Genomic DNA, 17,693 nt, shown 5'->3' on the forward strand with positions numbered 1-17,693 from the left:
GGCCCTAACAAAACAAAATGTATGCTTATTCACAAGCATTACATCTATTTAAGTATTTATTGTCCTACACAAGATGCTCAGTTTTCAAAAAAATCATGAGACATATATAAAAGTTGGGGACAGGGAGGGACCATTTTGAACACAAAAGCAGGCATCAGAGCCAGACTCAGGTATGACACAGATGTTGGAACTTTGAGATAGGGATTTACAATAACTATAATTAATATATTAACAGCTCTAATGGAAAAGGTAGACAACATGCAAAATGAAATGTGTAATTTCAGGAGAACAATGGGAATTATAAGAGGAATCAACTAGAAATGCTAGAAATAAAAAGCAGAAATGAATAATGCCTTCAGTGGACTCATCAGTCAACTCAACACAGCTAAAGAAAGAATCAGTGACCTTGAAGACTAGAGACCGAATAAGATGGAAAACAGCTTGTGACAAAATTTTTTTTGAAGTTTGCCACTTAAAGAACAATCTTCTAAGTGCTGTGGAGTAATGGATTCTCTTCATTTACGTTTTAGTTTTCTTCTCTGGGTCATACCAATCTATTACCTTTTCATATGCTTTATGACCTCTTTGATTCCTTCTTGACTTTTTCAGAGTGCTTCTAAGTTAATTTTTTTTTTCATAAACAGGGTTTTAGCGGTTAAAATTTTATATTTGCAATATTGGCTTTGGTTTACCGCTACACTTAATTGAAATCTGAGTTCCAAATTTTGAAAATGTTTCTTCAGTGTCTGTTATATCTTCCAATATTGCTTACAAGAAAATAATTATCAGATTATCAGAATATCAGATTTTCTTCTTTTGTAGATAAGCTGTTTTATTTTTCTGCATACTCTTAGAAATTTCTTTTTCCCTAGTGTTGTGATTTCTACAGAAATTGATGAGGTATAGGTGGTTTTGTATCAAATCTATAGCACTTCTGGTGTGAGCTCTTTGAATCCAAAGACTATATATTGGGAATTATTCTTTGGCTTCTTAAAATCTTATTTTATTTATCCTTTTTTTCTGTCTATAGTGTCTGTATTCTCCTTCTTGAGCTTCACTTATATGTCTTTTCTAACTCTGGGCCTAATTTCAGAGTCTCTTAAATTTTCCTTAATTTTCAGTAACTTTTTATTTAAACTGTAAATTCTGGGAAATTTCTTTTATTTTCTAGATCATGAACTTGGTGATAAGGCATGTTCAGTTTACTGTTTACTTGGTCCATTAGATTTATTAGTTCAGCTATCAATTTCTTTAAATTTCAGGTATTATTTTTTTCTAATTTTAAGGGAACGATTCTTCTAGGTTTCTTATTTATAGTAGTATTTTCTTGTATTATAGATGAAAATTCTATCCACTTTCCATAAATGCATTAATTTAGAAAAATGTGAATGTTCTTTTCTATTCCCTAATTTTTTTTTCTTCCTCTGAAGTTAGTTATGTGCACTCTGTTTTTGTTCTTCTCATTTATGGGTTTGGGTTTTACTTGTGGTCATTGTACAGTTTTTGGCTTCCCTGTCTTAAAACATTTTGTTTTTTTAATTTTGAGAAAATCTCAAAACAGAAGGGAGAAAGACTTACCTCAATAGAAGATTATGGGTGGATGGTGAAAATTCTCCCTCCTGTTCTGTTACCTTATATGTGATAGTTTGCATCAGTGCATCAGAGGTGAATCTGTTGGCTTGATGGTATATGTTGAGTGGAGGTGGAATGAGATGCCATTGGTCAGTGAATAGTCAGTGTAGGACTGTTCCTGGTGCCTAGCATGCCAAGGTTCTTGCCCATTCTCTGAGTCTGGTTCTTCAGACCCCCTGTTGATTCTGTGAGCTAGCTAAAACCCTTTCACCAAAGTTTTATATTAAGTCCTCAGTTGCCTTAAAGAATTCTAACAAGTATGGCAATCCTTCATTGACCTTCATAGAAATAAAGAAGGACTACGGGAATACCTCATTTAAATGTGTTTTGCAGAATTTGTGTATTACACACATTGACAATTAGTGGCAACCCTACCTCAAGCAAGTTTATGGGTGCCATTATCCAACAGCACTTGCTCACTTCATGCCTCTATGTCACATTTTGGTAATTCTAACAATATTTTAAACTTTTTCATTGTTATATTTGTTATGATCTATGATCAGTGTTCTTTGATGTTACTACTGTAATTGTTTTTGAAGTACCATGAACTATGCAGATTTTATAAGACAGCAAACTTAGTAAATGTGTGTTTTCTTATTGTTCAACTGACCAGCCACTCCCTCATATCTCTCCCTCTCTTTGGGCCTCCCTTTGCTCTGAGACATGACAACATTGAAATTAGGCCAGTTAATAGCCCTATAGTGGCCTCTAAATGTTCAAATGAAAGGAAGACTTGCGTGTCTCATTTTAAATCTAAATCTAGAAATGATGAAGCTTAGTGAGGAAGGCATGTGGAAAGCCAAGATAGGCTGAAAGCTAGGCCTCTGGAACCAAACAATTGGTAAAGTTGTGAACATAAAAGAAAAGCTCTTTAAGGAAGTTAAAAATGCTACTCCAGTGAGTGATAAGAGAGCAAAATAGCCTCACTGCTGACACGGAGAAAGTTTAGTGGTCTAGATAGAAGATCAATCCAGCCACAACATTTCCTTAAGCCAAAACCTAATCCAGAGCAAGGCTCTAAGTCTCTTCAATTCTGTGAAGATTGAAAGATTGAAGATTTCATCTTCTGTGAAGATGTGAGGAAGCTGCCGAAGAAAAATTTGAAACTCACAGAGATTGGTTCATGAGGTTGAAAGGAAAGGAGACTGCTCCATAACACAGATGTGCAAGGAGAAGCAGTAAGTGCTGATATGGTAGCTATAGCAAATTATCCAGAAGATCTAGCTAAGATAAGTTAATGAAGGTGGCGTATAAACAAGATTTTCAGTGTAGATAATGTAACCTTTTATTGGAAGAAGATGCCATTTAGGGAGGTCAATGACTGTTTTTTATTTTAATGTTTATTTTTGAGAGAGAGAGACATTTTTTTAATGTTTATTTTTGAGTGGGGGAGGGGCAGAGAGAGAGAGAGGGAGACACAGAATCCAAAGCAGGCTCCAGACTCTGAGCTGTCAGCACAGAGCCCAACGTGGGGCTTGAACTCACCAACTGTGAGATAATGAGCCAAAGTCGGACACTTAACTGACTGAGTCACTGAGGCACCCCTGCCTGGTTTAAAAGGGTTATAGGATAGCCTGACTCTGTTCTTAGGGCTACAGTAACTTGAAGTTGAAGCCAGTGCTCACGTACCATTCTAAAAATCCTAGCACCCTCAATAATTACGCTAAATCTATTCTGCTTGTGCTCTAGAAATGGAACAACAAAGCCTGGATGACAGTAGGTCTGTTTACAACGTAGTTTATCAGATATTTTATGGCCACACTTGAGACCAATCTTCAGAAAAAAATATTCCTTTCAAAATATGACTCCTCAGTGACAATGCACCTGGTCACCCAAGAATTCTGATGAACATGTACAAGATTAATGTACTGCTAGTACAACATCCATTCTGTACCCCCTGAATCAAGGAATAATTTTGACTTTCAAGTTTTTCTGTTTGGGAAATGCATTATTTAAAACTAGAGCTGCCCTAGATAGTGATTCCTCTGATGGATCTGGGAAAAGTAAAATGAAAATCTCTGGAAAGTAGTCACCATTCTAGATGCCATTAAGAAGATTCACATGGGAAGAGGTCAAAATATCAACATGAATAGGAGTTTGGAAGAAGTTGATTCCAACCCTCATGACTTTGAGGGGTTCCAGACTTCAGTGGAGGAAGTAACTATAGATGTGTAAACAACAAGAATTAGCAGCTAGAATGGAAGTGGAGCCTGAAGGTGTGGCTGAATTGCTGCAATCTCATGATCAAACTTTGATGGATAAGGAGCTGCTTCCTATGAATGAGCACAGAAAGTGGTTTCTTGATATAGACTATATTTCTGGTGCAGATGCTGTGAAGATTGTTGAAATGACAACAAAGGATTTAGAATATTACATAAACCTAGTTGCTAAAGCAGTGGCAGGGGTTGAGAGATTGACTCCAATTTGAAAGAAGTTCCACTTTGGATAGATACTATCAAACAGCATTGCATGCTACAGAGAAATTCTTCATGAAAGGAAGAGTCAATTGATGTGGCAAACTGCATTGTTGTCTTATTTTAAGGAATTGCCACATCCACCCTAACCTTAAGCAACCACCACCCTGATCATTCACCAGCCATCAATACTGAGGCAAGACCTTCCAACCAGCAAAAGATTATGACTCCCTGAAAGGTCAGATTTTATTTTAGCAATAAAATATTTTTAAATTAAAGTATGTACATTTTTAGGTATAATGCTGTTGCACATTTAATAGATTACAGAATAGTATAGACATAACTTTTATATGCACTGGGAAACCAAAGAAATTCATTTGACTCTATTATGATAGTTGGTTTATTATGATGGTCTGGAACTAAACCTGAAATATCTCTGAGATATGCCTGCAGTGTGTGTGTGTGTGTGTGTGTGTGTGTTTTAGCACAGCTCTGGAAATTATATGGGTCTGTTTCTCCCAATTACTCTCTGTGGGAGGGATGCCTTTAGTTTCTGTGTATGTAAAAAGTTGGGGAGAAAAGGCTTTCTTACACAGGAAGAAGCAGTGAGCTCTATTTTTGGCATAGTAAGGAAGACTTCACACTGAAGGTTAAAGTTTTAGTCAATTTCACTTCTAAGGCAAAAGTGCTTTTCTCTATCCACCCTAATCTCCTCCATTCACGTCTTATGTGTTTAGTACAGATCTGGTAATAGTTGTAATTCTGCTCATTTCTTCAAGTCTCTGTTTGCATCCCCTTTTATGTAATAAACAGGAACTGGGAAGGACCCAGCCATCCCATTTGTTAGGAATGTAATTCTTTCATCATTGTATTGGGTGAATCTGAACTTGTAGCTCTCTGGCATTTTACACTGTGGTTTCCACTGCTTAGATTTCATCATTAATTAATTACGTCTGTTTTGAAAAAAAAATTTTTTTAACGTTTATTTATTTTTGAGACAGAGAGAGACAGAGCATGAATGGGGGAGGGGCAGAGAGAGAGGGAGACACAGAATCGGAAGCAGGCTCCAGGCTCTGAGCCATCAGCCCAGAGCCCGATGTGGGGCTCGAACTCATGGACTGCGAGATCGTGACCTGAGCTGAAGTCGGACGCCCAACCGACTGAGCCACCCAGGCGCCCCTAATTATGTCTGTTTTGTCTTATAAAGTCTCTTACAATGCTTGGGCTTCTGATGTCACTTCTTTTCCAGAACTGGTAGACTGCCTCATCATTTTTTAAGAACAATTTTCTATTTTCCAATGGGAACTTGGGAGAGGAGAGAGAGAAATAGATGTCCTCAGGTACCATCTAGTTTTGCCATTTCATAAAATTTCCAATAATTCTCAATCTGGCTGTACCTTGGAGAATTTTTTTTTTAATTTTTTTAAATGTTTATTCATTTTTGAGACAGAGAGAGGCAGAGCATGAATAGGGGAAGGTCAGAGAGAGAGGGAGACACAGAATCTGAAAACAGTCTCCAGGCTCTGAGCTGTCAGCACAGAGCCTGGTGGGGCTCGAACTCATGGACCGCGAGATCATGACCTGAGCCGAAGTCAGAAGCCCAGCCGACTGAGCCACCCAGGCGTCCCGAGAAAATTTTTTAAATACCATTGCCTGTGGCTCATTCACAAAGATGATGATTTATATAATCTGGAATGGAACCCAGGCATCAAGAGGTTTTTAAAGCTCCCCAGATGATTGCAAAGTGGAGTAAAGTTAAAGATTTTCTAAGCCAAATATGTGGCCATGTTTAGGTATAGGGGTGAATTGTCAAACTTCAGTGTCTATAAGAATAGCCAGAGGAGATAAGACACCTGGGTAGCTCAGTCAGTTGGGTGTCCGACTTTGGGTCAGGTCATGATCTTGTGGTTTGTGGGTTTGAGCCCCATGTTGGGCTCAGTGCTGACAGCTCAGAGCCTGGAGCCTGCTTCGGATTCTGTCTCCCTCTCTCTCTGCTCCTCCCCTGCTCACACTCTGTCTCTCTTTCTCTCTCTCTCTCTCTCTCTCTCTCTCTCAAAAATAAATAAACATTAAAAAAAAAAAAAAAATAGCCAGAGGAGATTCTGGGGCCAGCTACTCAAGATGCTGATTAGGTAGAAGTGTTACAGTTGCTTCTGCTTGAGATATCCTCAAGAGGAGCAGAGAGCGGAAATTTCCTTCAGCAGTTTGTGAATACTTCTCTTTCTTTCTGTCTTTATTTTTGTGTAGTTTGAAAGGCCTTCACCCTTCTACTTACAAATAACAGGTAAAGATGATCTGACACAGCTTCAAAATCCTCAGTATTGTAAAGCAGGAAGCTACCCACCAACATTGAAGTGAACTTGAAATGTAATATGCATCCTGCATGTTATTCCCAAGATGGCCCATCTCAGTTCTTAACACTAGCTGGTTTATCTTCCTAGGACCACTTTGATGGCCTATTCTGGGATTCCTTATTTTTCAAAGGCAGTCAGTTTTTCAAAATTAATGATCTATCAAACAATAGTGACAATCACAGACATAATTTTAATCAATAAAAATAGGGCAGTCGTTCCTTCATATTTGAAAAGCAACATTATATTTTGCCTTTTTTAAGATCAAAACAAAACAAAACGAAAAAAAACCCAAGGGCTCAATTTGTCACTCTTTGGAGCGAATACGAATTCCTCAAGGTCAAAAGGAAGAGAACTGATCTCTATGTCCTTGTATACCATAACTGAGTTTAGCTCTTCTCTAAAACTAAAATATAGTTACAAAATTCAAAGACTTTCAGAAGACTTTGGGGGACATAACTAAAAAATATTTTGCCATTCTGATGATGAGGGCCTCTGCATAGATTTTTAACCATCATGGAAGTAAAGTGCTTCCACATAGTCTGCCAAACTAGAAGAGGAAATATTTTAAAATTTCATAAAAACTTTAGAGACATTAAATTTACAGATATCTTATAGTCCACTATCCAAGAGACTGTATCTTCCACAAACTAAAATTCTAATTTTTCTCTAACACAGTTTTAATCACATAACCTTAAAATCAGGAGAAGAAAAATAAAATTAAAAATTTAAATACAAATAATTCTTTTGTGTATACATTTGCCTTCTGAAAAAAGTAGAATGTTTGATGATTTAATCCCAGTATGAAATATGCATTTAGATTCTACATGAAACGTGTAGTCCCTTTTAATGATAATCTATTTAGCATAACAGCACATCTGATTTATTAACTCTTAATTACATATTCTAGAAACAACCAAAAAAATCTCTTCTGTTTCTTACTGGAGGTTTTTACCATAGAAAAACAGAACATTTTGAGAGTAGGTAATTAAGAAATCAGCATCTAAAATTTCACTTAAGTAAAATGTAAGGTAAAGGCGTGTATTAATATCGTTTCTATAAGATTCATAAAACCTTGTCTGGAAAACCTTTTCTGGTGCATTGCAAGGTGGGAAGTTGAGATGAATTTAATCTGCATTATAATAGCTAGATCAAAACAGTGTTTCAAAAAAAGAGGATAGTGACTGAAAGATTGGGTACCAAAATATAGGGAAAGAGCGTGTCAAAATTTCTAGGGATAATATGTACTAAGTATATATTGTTTTGGAAGAACAAGAACACAAGGGATTTATTCATGAATTAAGATGTTTCAGATGTTTATCAAGTAACTACTAGAATCTAGGCACTGCATTAGATTCTAGAGATGTAATAGTGGGCTCTTTAAAACTCTCTTTAGTCATGTAGCTCTTGATCTACTGGAATATGCATATGTGGATTAAATATATATATATAAAGAGTAAGTTAATATTTTTAGTAAAAAAAAATAAAGTTCAAATTCATCAAAATCCATTTGAATGTATTTAATCAACATAATACTACTGTAGGTGAATTAAGGAAGAAACAACTTGAAAATTCCCCATAAGTCATCATGAGAAACTATGGTTAGTATATATGGAAATGCTATAAGTTTAGACATCTGTTATTGATCCTAGAGTTGACCTCTGAAGGGAGTTTCTATATCTGAAGTTGAACCTTTTAGACATATTTAAGTTTAAGGAAAGAAATGAAAACTTGATAAGAATGTAATGATAAAAATTTAAATAAGCTTCATCTTGGAGGGAAACTCTTGAAGCAGAGTAGAAACCTGACCATAAACTTGGGGCTAATTGTAATTATTATCTGGGCTGGTACAATTTTTATTCGTTTCTAATGAGTAAGATAAAGTTGAGTTAAATCATGTGTATCTATTTTCCAGAGCAGAAGCGTGTATATGATACAAAGTAAAATATCTAAGGTACTGACATCTATCACTATTTTCAGTAATAGTGAACAAGTTAAATTACTCCTGAAATATGTTAACATGGGATATGTTGACTTAAGTGTTCTATCTCATGAGAATATATTGAAAGCTATCAATCATTAAGCTTTTTGTTTGTCAAATGGATAAAAATAAAATTCAATTTTAAAACTGCTTTTTGATCTTTAGATATTTTAAAAATATATTCTACAATTCAAAGGAAATTGATGAACAACTTAACATCATATAAATGCTAATTATGTAAATTACAAAACTAAAACAATGCATAAAAGATATATGTACTTAAATTATTCATTTTTTAACCAAATCTTTGAAACAACCAGTGTTTCATTTGTTGGCCCTCAAGACAGTGAGCAGTATTCTTACAAATAAAAGACCCTCTCAACATTAATTATTAAAAGGGCAAGAACAGGAATTCTTACAAAGATGCAAAAAAAAATCAGACAAAAACAACCTCATGAATTTTCAGCAGAAGTTACTACCTGTGGCTAATAAAGTGCATAGCCAGAGCAAAATCTAGCATCCCTCACAAATACTTCCATCTCCTTAACCATTTAAAGGCTGTTTTCCCATTAGTCACTTCATTGCACTTGGAATCACTGGGATTCTGAAGTGCATATATGCAATAAATTTATATATGTTTTCTCATTTAGAGAGTGTCAACTCAATTCATGGAAAGTTATGAATGAGTGTTTCTGTATCTATTTGCTTTAACATTAAGCTAACAAAAAGGGTGAGATTATGCAATTCAGTATTTGGATTTTTCCGTCTTTAAATCTGATAATGAGAATGTGACAACATTTGAAGTTCAAAACACAGGGGCATCTGGGTATGTCAGTAGGTTAAGCATCTGACTTGGGCTCAGGTCATGACCTTGTGGTTTATGGGTTTGAGCCCTGTGTCAGGCTCAGCTCAGAGCTTGGAGCCTGCTTCTGTCCCTCTGCCCCTCTGCCACTCACACTCTGTCTCTCAAAGATAAATAAACATTAAAAAAATTTTCAGTTGAAAAACACAGAATAAACAATATCCTAAAATGTACAAATTTGATAATGCCACAAGGTATTGACAAGACCAGGAAAAAGAAGCCAATTCACTTTATCATTAAATAGGATAAAACATTTTTAATTATTGTGACTCTAATGTAGAGAAAGATACTGTTTTCTATGCTAATTTTTAATAAAATACTTGTTTTATATTTATGCATGTAAATTCAGAAAATTAAGAATATCTGTTAATGACTCAGATACTTTTTATCAATTAGGTGGAAATTACTATAATATTTTTAAATTACCTAAGGAAAAATAGCTGAGTAGGTATATTTAGGGATCAACTATAAATTACCAATAAAATCTACTAAATATTCAGGCATGTTTCATAAGGAGAAAAATAAACATCATAGGTCAAACAGCAAAAAATACCCCTATCTTCTTAATGAGAAAATAGGAAAGAAAACATCTTCCTTTAACTACTGAAAAACTTGTGTGGTTTGTTTTAGATTTGAAATTTAAACTTAAGAACTACCATTTTGGCCTCTAGCTTTGTATTTACATTTATTAGCAAATATCTGAGACTGTCAAAATACACTAATCAGTATCATCAAGGAATAAAACATAATGTGAAAAAATAGTTGAAATAATGGAGATTAAACACCTCACTTAATATGAGGAAGAGTGAATGAAAAGGGAACAATGCCTGGAAATATCTTGGTATTGCAATTTACTAATAAAACCACCACCACAAAAACACAAAGTATCTTAGACATTAGGACAGGAATATTCTGGTTATAGGTTATATGGTATTAAGCATATCACAGAATACATAGGAAACAGTAAAAAGGTTTTACTTGAATGAAAACTCTTAGACTTAAATGTCTTATAAAAATGTTAAGGATTTAAAATGAGTGATTTATAAAGCCTTCAACTCAAAATGATTTTAAAAGGCAAAAAACAACAACATAGAATAAAGAAACTAAAGATAAAAAACCGAAAGTGATGAATGGAAAGCAAAGAAACTGAATTCATAATAAATCCAAGGTCTTTTTTTTTTTATAAAAAACAAACAACAGCAACAAAAAAACAAAACAAAGAACCCAATAGGGGTGCCTGGGTGACTCCATAGGTTGAGCATTTTACTTTGGCTTCTGTCATGATCTCACAGTTTGTGAGTTCAAGCCCCACATCGGGCTCTGTGCTAACAGCTGGGAGCCTGGAGCCTGCTTCTGATTCTATGTCTCTGTCTCTCTGTCAAAAATAAATATTTACAGTAGAGGCTAAAGTCTGGGATTGTGATACTTCCTGCTTTGGTCTTCTTCAATATTACTTTGGCTATTTGGAGTCTTTTGTGGGTTCTTAAAAATTTTAGGATTGCTTGTTCTAGCTTTGAGAAGAATGCTGGTGCAATTTTGATTGGGGTTGCATTGAATGTGTAGATTGCTTTGGGGAGTATTGACATTTTAACAATATTTATTCTTCCAATCCATGAGCATGGAATGTTTTTCCATTTCTTTATATTTTCTTCAATTTCCATCATAAGATTTCTATAGTTTTCGGCATACAGATCTTGTACATCTTTGGTTAGGTTTATTCCTAGGTATTTTATGCTTCTTGGTGCAGTTGTGAATGGGATCAGTTTCTTTATTTGTCTTTCTTTTGCTTCATTATTAGTGTATAAGAATGCAACTGATCTGTACATTAATTTTGTATCCTGTGACTGTGCTGAATTCATGTATCAGTTCTAGCAGACTTTTGGTGGAGCCTCTACTACAAAGGGGTAATCATCAAGACAGCATGGTATTGGCACAAAAACAGACACAGAGAGCATTGGAATAGAATAGAGACTCCAGAATTGGACCCACAAAAGTATGGCCAACTAATCTTTGACAAAGCAGGAAAGAATATCCAATGGAAAAAAGACAGTCCCTTTAACAAATGGTGCTGGGAGAACTGGACAGCAACATGCAGAAGGATGAAACTAGACCACTTTCTTACACTTTCTGACACAAAAATAAACTCAAAATGGAGGAAGAACCTGGATGTGAGACAGGACACCATCAAACCCCTAGAGGAGAAAGCAGGAAAAAAAACCTCTCTGACCTCAGCCACAGAAATTTCTTACTTGACACATCTCCAAAGGCAAGGGAATTAAAAGCAAAAATGAACTATTGGGACCTCATGAAGATAAAAACTTCTGCCCTGCAAAGGAAACAATCAACAAAACTAAAAGGTAACCAACGGAATGGGAAAAGATATTTGCAAATGACATATCAGACAAAAGGCTAGTATCCAAAATCTGTAAAGAACTCACCAAACTCCAAACCCGAAAAACAAATAATACAGTGAAGAAATGGGCAGAAGACATGAATAGACACTTCTCTAAAGAAGACATCCAGATGGCCAACAGGCACATTAAAAGATGCTCAATGTCACGCCTCATTAGGGAAATACAAATCAAAACCACACTGAGATATCACCTCACACCAGTCAGAGTGGCTACAATGAACAAATCAGGAGGCTATAGATGCTGGAGAGGATGTGGAAAAACGGGAACCCTCTTGCACTGTTGGTGGGAATGCAAACTGGTGCACCCACTCTGGAAAACAGTGTGGAAGTTCCTCAAAAGATTAAAAATAGATCTACCCTGTGAACCAGAAATATCACTGCTAGGAATTTACCCAAGGGATACAAGAGTGCTGATGCATTGGGGCACTTGTACCCCAGTGTTTACAGCAGCACTTTCAACAATTGCCAAATTATGGAAAGAGCCTAAATGTCCATCAACTGACGAATGAATAAAGAAGATGTGGTTTTTATATATGATGGAATACTACGTGGCAATAAGAAAGAATGAAATCTGGCCATTTGTAGCAACGTGGATGGAACTGGAGAGTGTTATGCTAAGTGAAATAAGTCATACAGAGAAAGACTGATAGCGTATGTTTTCACTCTTATGTGGATCCTGAGAAACTGAACAGAAGACCATGGGGGAGGGAAGGAGGAAAAAGAAAGTTAGAGAGGGAGTGAGTCAAACCATAAGAGATTCTTAAAAACTGAGAATAAACTGAGGGTTGATGGGGGGTGGGAGGGAGGTTAGAGGGGGTGATGGGCATTGAGGAGGGCACCTGTTGGGATGAGCACTGTTGTATGGAAACCAATTTGACAATAAATTTCATATTAAAAAATAAAAATAAACCAGCTTTAAATCTTTAAAACCAAAAAATTAAAATAAATATTTAAAAAATTTTAAAAACCAAATAGTAAAATAATCTCATCAGGGCTTATAAAAACAAAAGAGATGAAATACGGACACTATGGACACAGAGACAACAAATGAGAGGTCATGAGAAGAGAGGGGTGGGGAGATAGGCGTATGTCCAGATGTCTACCTCAAAAACTGAGATGATTGCTATTATGTTGCATGCCTGGCATCTTTTCATTGTGGAACCACATACCTCACTTAATGTGATTCTGTTGACACTGAACCATGCACTCCTCACTCCAGTGTGTATTCTGTGACCTGTGCTCCTGCAACCATACTCCTGCCCAAGAAGTGTTATCCTGAGTGGAGACATACAGGGATGAAAAGTATAGATTTTTCTCAACTTAGGATGGGGTTACTTCCTGGTCAACTCATCATAAATTGAAAATATTTTTAAAAGTCAAAAATTCATTTAATGTACCATAAAATTGCATAAAATTTTATGCAAATGTATCAGAAATCATCAATCAAATAGATGATTCTCTAACCAATTCAAGAAAGAATGTATTTTGTAAGTAAGGAAATGACTAAAACATATTTTAGCCAATAAAAGAGTATAGGAAAACACAATGGCTCTGCATGGGAAGACTCAATATTTTTATTCTCTTCAATTTGATAATTAATATAACAAGAAATTGAAGTAGGTTTTTTAAAGAACTTGAGTGAATGATACCAAAGTTCATCTGGAAAAATGACAACAGCCAGGGAAATTTTGTAAAAGGAGAATAAAAAGAGATCAGTTATCCTGTTCTATGTTTAAAATGGATTATAAAGCTTTGTGGAACTCATGAAAAAAAGAAAAGCCATAATCAAAAAGCCGTATTTGAAACAAAACAAATTTCAGAAATAGATCTAACTAAATATAAAATTAATATCAAAACTTGGAATTCACACCAGTGGGGAATTACTCAGTAAGTGGTACTGAGAAGGCTTATCATTTAGGAAAAAAAGTGAATCCCTATCTTATATTGCAAAACCAAAATTCTAGTTAGGACAAAAATTTAAAAGTTAAAAAGATCAGTGTTTAGTAGTATACAGACGAAACATTCTTTGTTAAAAACATGAAAAACTTATGTTTGTGATTGACTTATATATTTGGGCAGTCACATTGGGGGCATAAATATTTACAAATGAAATGGAGAGCAGGTTGGGGGTTACTAGGTATTAATAAGGAACTAGGGGCAGAACACGGTGGTTATGGCTATAAAAGGGTAATACTAGGGATCCTCATGGTGATAGAAATGCTTTCTTGACCTTATCAATATTAGAATCCTGCTTTTGATTTGTACTATAGTTTTGCAAGATGTTACCATTGGGGGAAACTTAGAAATATGAAATCTCTTATAGTTTTGTCTTATATCTATATGAGAATCTTTAACTCAAAATTAAAAGTTGAATTAAAATCTTAACAGCTGAAAAAAAAAACATGAAAAACTAAGCTAAAAGAAATTAACACAATAGGAAAAACTATTTGCAACAAACTTACCAACTATGAATCTGAAAATACAAAAACCTCAAACCATTGTAAACCATATCTAACATTCCAATAGAAAAATAGTCCCAGAACTTCTATAGGCAATTCTAAAGGAAATGACCCAAATGGTCAAAAACATGAAAAACAATGGGTGACTGCCATTGTCTTTGTATGGCTGGTGTCTTTTCATTGTAGAACCACATCCCTCACTTAATGTGATTCTGTTGACACCAACTACAGTGAACCATGCACTTCTCACTCCAGTGAGTACTCTTGTGACCTATGCTCCTGCAGCCATACTCTTACCCAAGAAGTGTTATCCTGAGTGGAGACATACAGGGATGAAAAGTATAGATTTTTCTCAACTTAGGATGGGGTTGCATCCTGATAAACTCATCATAAATTGAAACTATTTTCAAGCCAAAAATGCATTTAATGTACCACATCTACTGAACATCATAGCAGTTGAACTAAATAATCTAATACAAAGCCTTTTTTATAAAGTATTAAAACTCTCGTGTAATATACTGAATACTGAACACAAAAACCAGAAAGGTTGTATGGGTACGGAAGAGTTGTAAGTGTACTGCTTGTTGATACTCTTCATTCGGGGCAGACAGGAAGCTGTGGCTCACTGCTGCTGTCCAGCATCATGGGAGAGTATCCTACCACATTATCACTAGCCTGGGAAAAGATAAAAATTTGAAGTATGGTTTTGAATGCATAATTACTTTTGCACCATCGTAAAGTTGAAGAATTATAAGCTGAAAAATATTAAGTCAAGGCCCTCCATAACTGAAGCCAAATTATTAGGAGGCAACACTACTGAAGAAGAGAATGTTCACAACCGCATGTTGCTTTTCTCACATTCCATGGGCTATCCAGTCTCCTTCCAATAAGCCACCCTTTAGTGAAGGTAGACACAATCTACCTCTTGAAATAAAAAAACCCTTAAGTGATACAAACTGTTGAATCTCATCAGTGATCAAAGAAATGTAAATTACAATAACTATAATCTTTTCGCCCAAGTTAAGTAAACATTAAAACAAATGGCAATAAGCAAAAGGTTTTATGGGCAATAAAGTAAACTATACAAAGCTTTTGGATGCATTTATTTTTTTCCTTAAATTTTATTTTTTAAAAAATGGTAAAAACATAAAGTGAAGGAAAGAGATGGGGTACCTGGGTGGGTCAGTTGGTTAAGCATCCAAATCTTGATTTCAGCTCAGATCATAAGCTCATGGTTTATGGGTTCGAGCCCTGCCTTGGTCTCTGCACTGACAGTGCAAAGCCTGCTTGGGATTCTCAATCTCTCCCTCTCTCTCTGAAAATAAATAAATAAATAAATAAATAAATAAATAAATAAATAAATAAATAAATAAAATTTTTAAAGTGAAGGAAACGGGTGCCTGGGTGGCTCAGTCTGTTAAGCATCTGACTCTTGATTTCAGCTCAGGTCATGATTTCACAGTTCATGAGTTGGAGCCCTGCATGGGGCTCTGTGCTGACAGTGCCCTCCCTAGTCTGCTTGAGATTCTCCCTTTCTTGTCTGTCCCTCCCCGACTTGTGCTCACTGAACACTATTTTCCCCATTAATTTTACAAAGAAAATATTGCATTAATATATATTTTACAGCCTGATAAAGATGAGGTAGTAGTTAGGTCCCTGCAGGGAAGAGATGGCAAACCAAGTTTAGGTAATTTGAGGTTTACAAGAATATGAGCAGAGTTCAGGGAAGTCAACAAGGGATAGTGCAATACCCTGGGGTTAGAAACAACTGGAAGCCTTTACCTCCTAGGCCTGAACAGAGGGGGGGAAGGTTACAGAAATGTGGAGAGTAGCTGTTTGGAGCTGTGGACTTCAGTAAAGTTTTGCCACCATCCCTCAAATACTAAAACATTTTGAAAGAGGCAAATATAAGGTGTCAGACTTAGATGAAAAGGACTGAGTGCTATTTGTAAAACTGAAAATATGTAATTAAATGCATACTCCACTCTGAAATTAGTTGACCCTTTCTAGTAGGGTGTTATTTTCTGAAATCTGTATATATAATTTCTAATATTTTTAATTTATATATATATTTAATATAAATATACTTTTAATAAAAATGTAGATTTGAAACTAATATAGCACTGTAGGTTTATTATACTTGAATAAAAAATAAAGAATTCAATGCTATATCAAAGCCAGTAACTCATAACCACAAAATATTTATAACATATATAGCAAACACTTGTTACTGTTTTTCATAGATTTATCCTCAAAGGGATAAATTTCCTTTCCTCTTCAATTAAACAGTTCCGGGTCTTTAAGTAGACTTAGGTAAGAACTTGAATTCTTACCAAGGTAGGTCAATTCATATTTTGTCTACTATACCTATACTGTATATGCTTACATGGTTATGCCATATAAATTATTTCATCCCTAAGGAGCCTGATTCCATAGCTATTGCCACAGATCCGTTCAAGTCAAAGGTCTTATTCCATCCTGCAGACTGAAAGAAACTATACCCACGTTTACCTTGGTAAATAAATATACAAAGTAAAATATGTTAGTAAGCATATGTAAAATATCTAAATATGTAAAATTTAGGATGGGTTGGGCATGAAAAACGTAAACAAATGCCAAGAACAATTTAAATTCTAATTTTGTGTTCTGTGGAGAAAATTGTTTTAAGTCATAGGTATTTTGTAATTAAGGTTTTTTATTTTTATTTTTTTCATTCAGTGTTTCATTTTGGCAGTCAATAAAGGCTACCTGGAGACGGTAATGTCTGAACTAAGATTGTAAGGTGAAAATCAATTAGTAAGTCAAAATTAATCTGTCCAGCAGTGTATTGGAGCTGACTAGTACTAGGTCATGAGAGTTGACTATTTGTTTTTTTAGGAATTTTAAAAATAGGTTGCTAAACACGGTTTTTGTTAACAATTATGTAAGGTAATAACTAAATATATTATACATAAAGGCAATATGCAAAACTCATCACTTACTAATTATTATGCTGTGTTTTTGTCTATACTCTTGAGGTTATTTACATCTAATGAATATATAAGATAGAAATACTATATAGTAGCCCTATTGCTTCTTTTCCCAACTTTACACCCAATAATGTCATATTGGTAACTTGAATTCAGCTATGATTAAAGGATTTATGGTGTGGAAATTGGCAACCTTTAGAAATCAGAGGGTTGGGGGGCGCCTGGGTGGCTCAGTCGATTAAACGTCTGACTTCAGCTCAGGATCTCACAGTTCCTGAGTTCAAGCCCCGCGTCGGGCTCCATGCTGACAGCTCAGAGTCTGGAGCCTGCTTCAGATTCTGTGTGTCCGTCTCTCTCTCTCTCTCTCTCTCTCTCATCCTCTCTCTCTCTCTCAAAAGGTAAACACACATTAAAAATTTTGTTTTTAAATCAGAGGGTTGTTTTGTTTTGTTTTGTTTTTCTTAGAATGTTTACCAGCACACTGCTGGAAAAGTAAATAATGGACTGGGAGGATGAAAACATGCATATTCTAAGCAGAAAGACCTGCACAAATAAAGGGGAGAAAGGTGGCAAGGTGGCTCAGCTTTGGTAGGGGTAGCCGCAGTGGTAGTA

This window comes from Panthera leo, chromosome C2 (assembly GCF_018350215.1).
Source record: "Panthera leo isolate Ple1 chromosome C2, P.leo_Ple1_pat1.1, whole genome shotgun sequence".
In the NCBI taxonomy this organism is placed as follows: Eukaryota; Metazoa; Chordata; class Mammalia; order Carnivora; family Felidae; genus Panthera; species Panthera leo.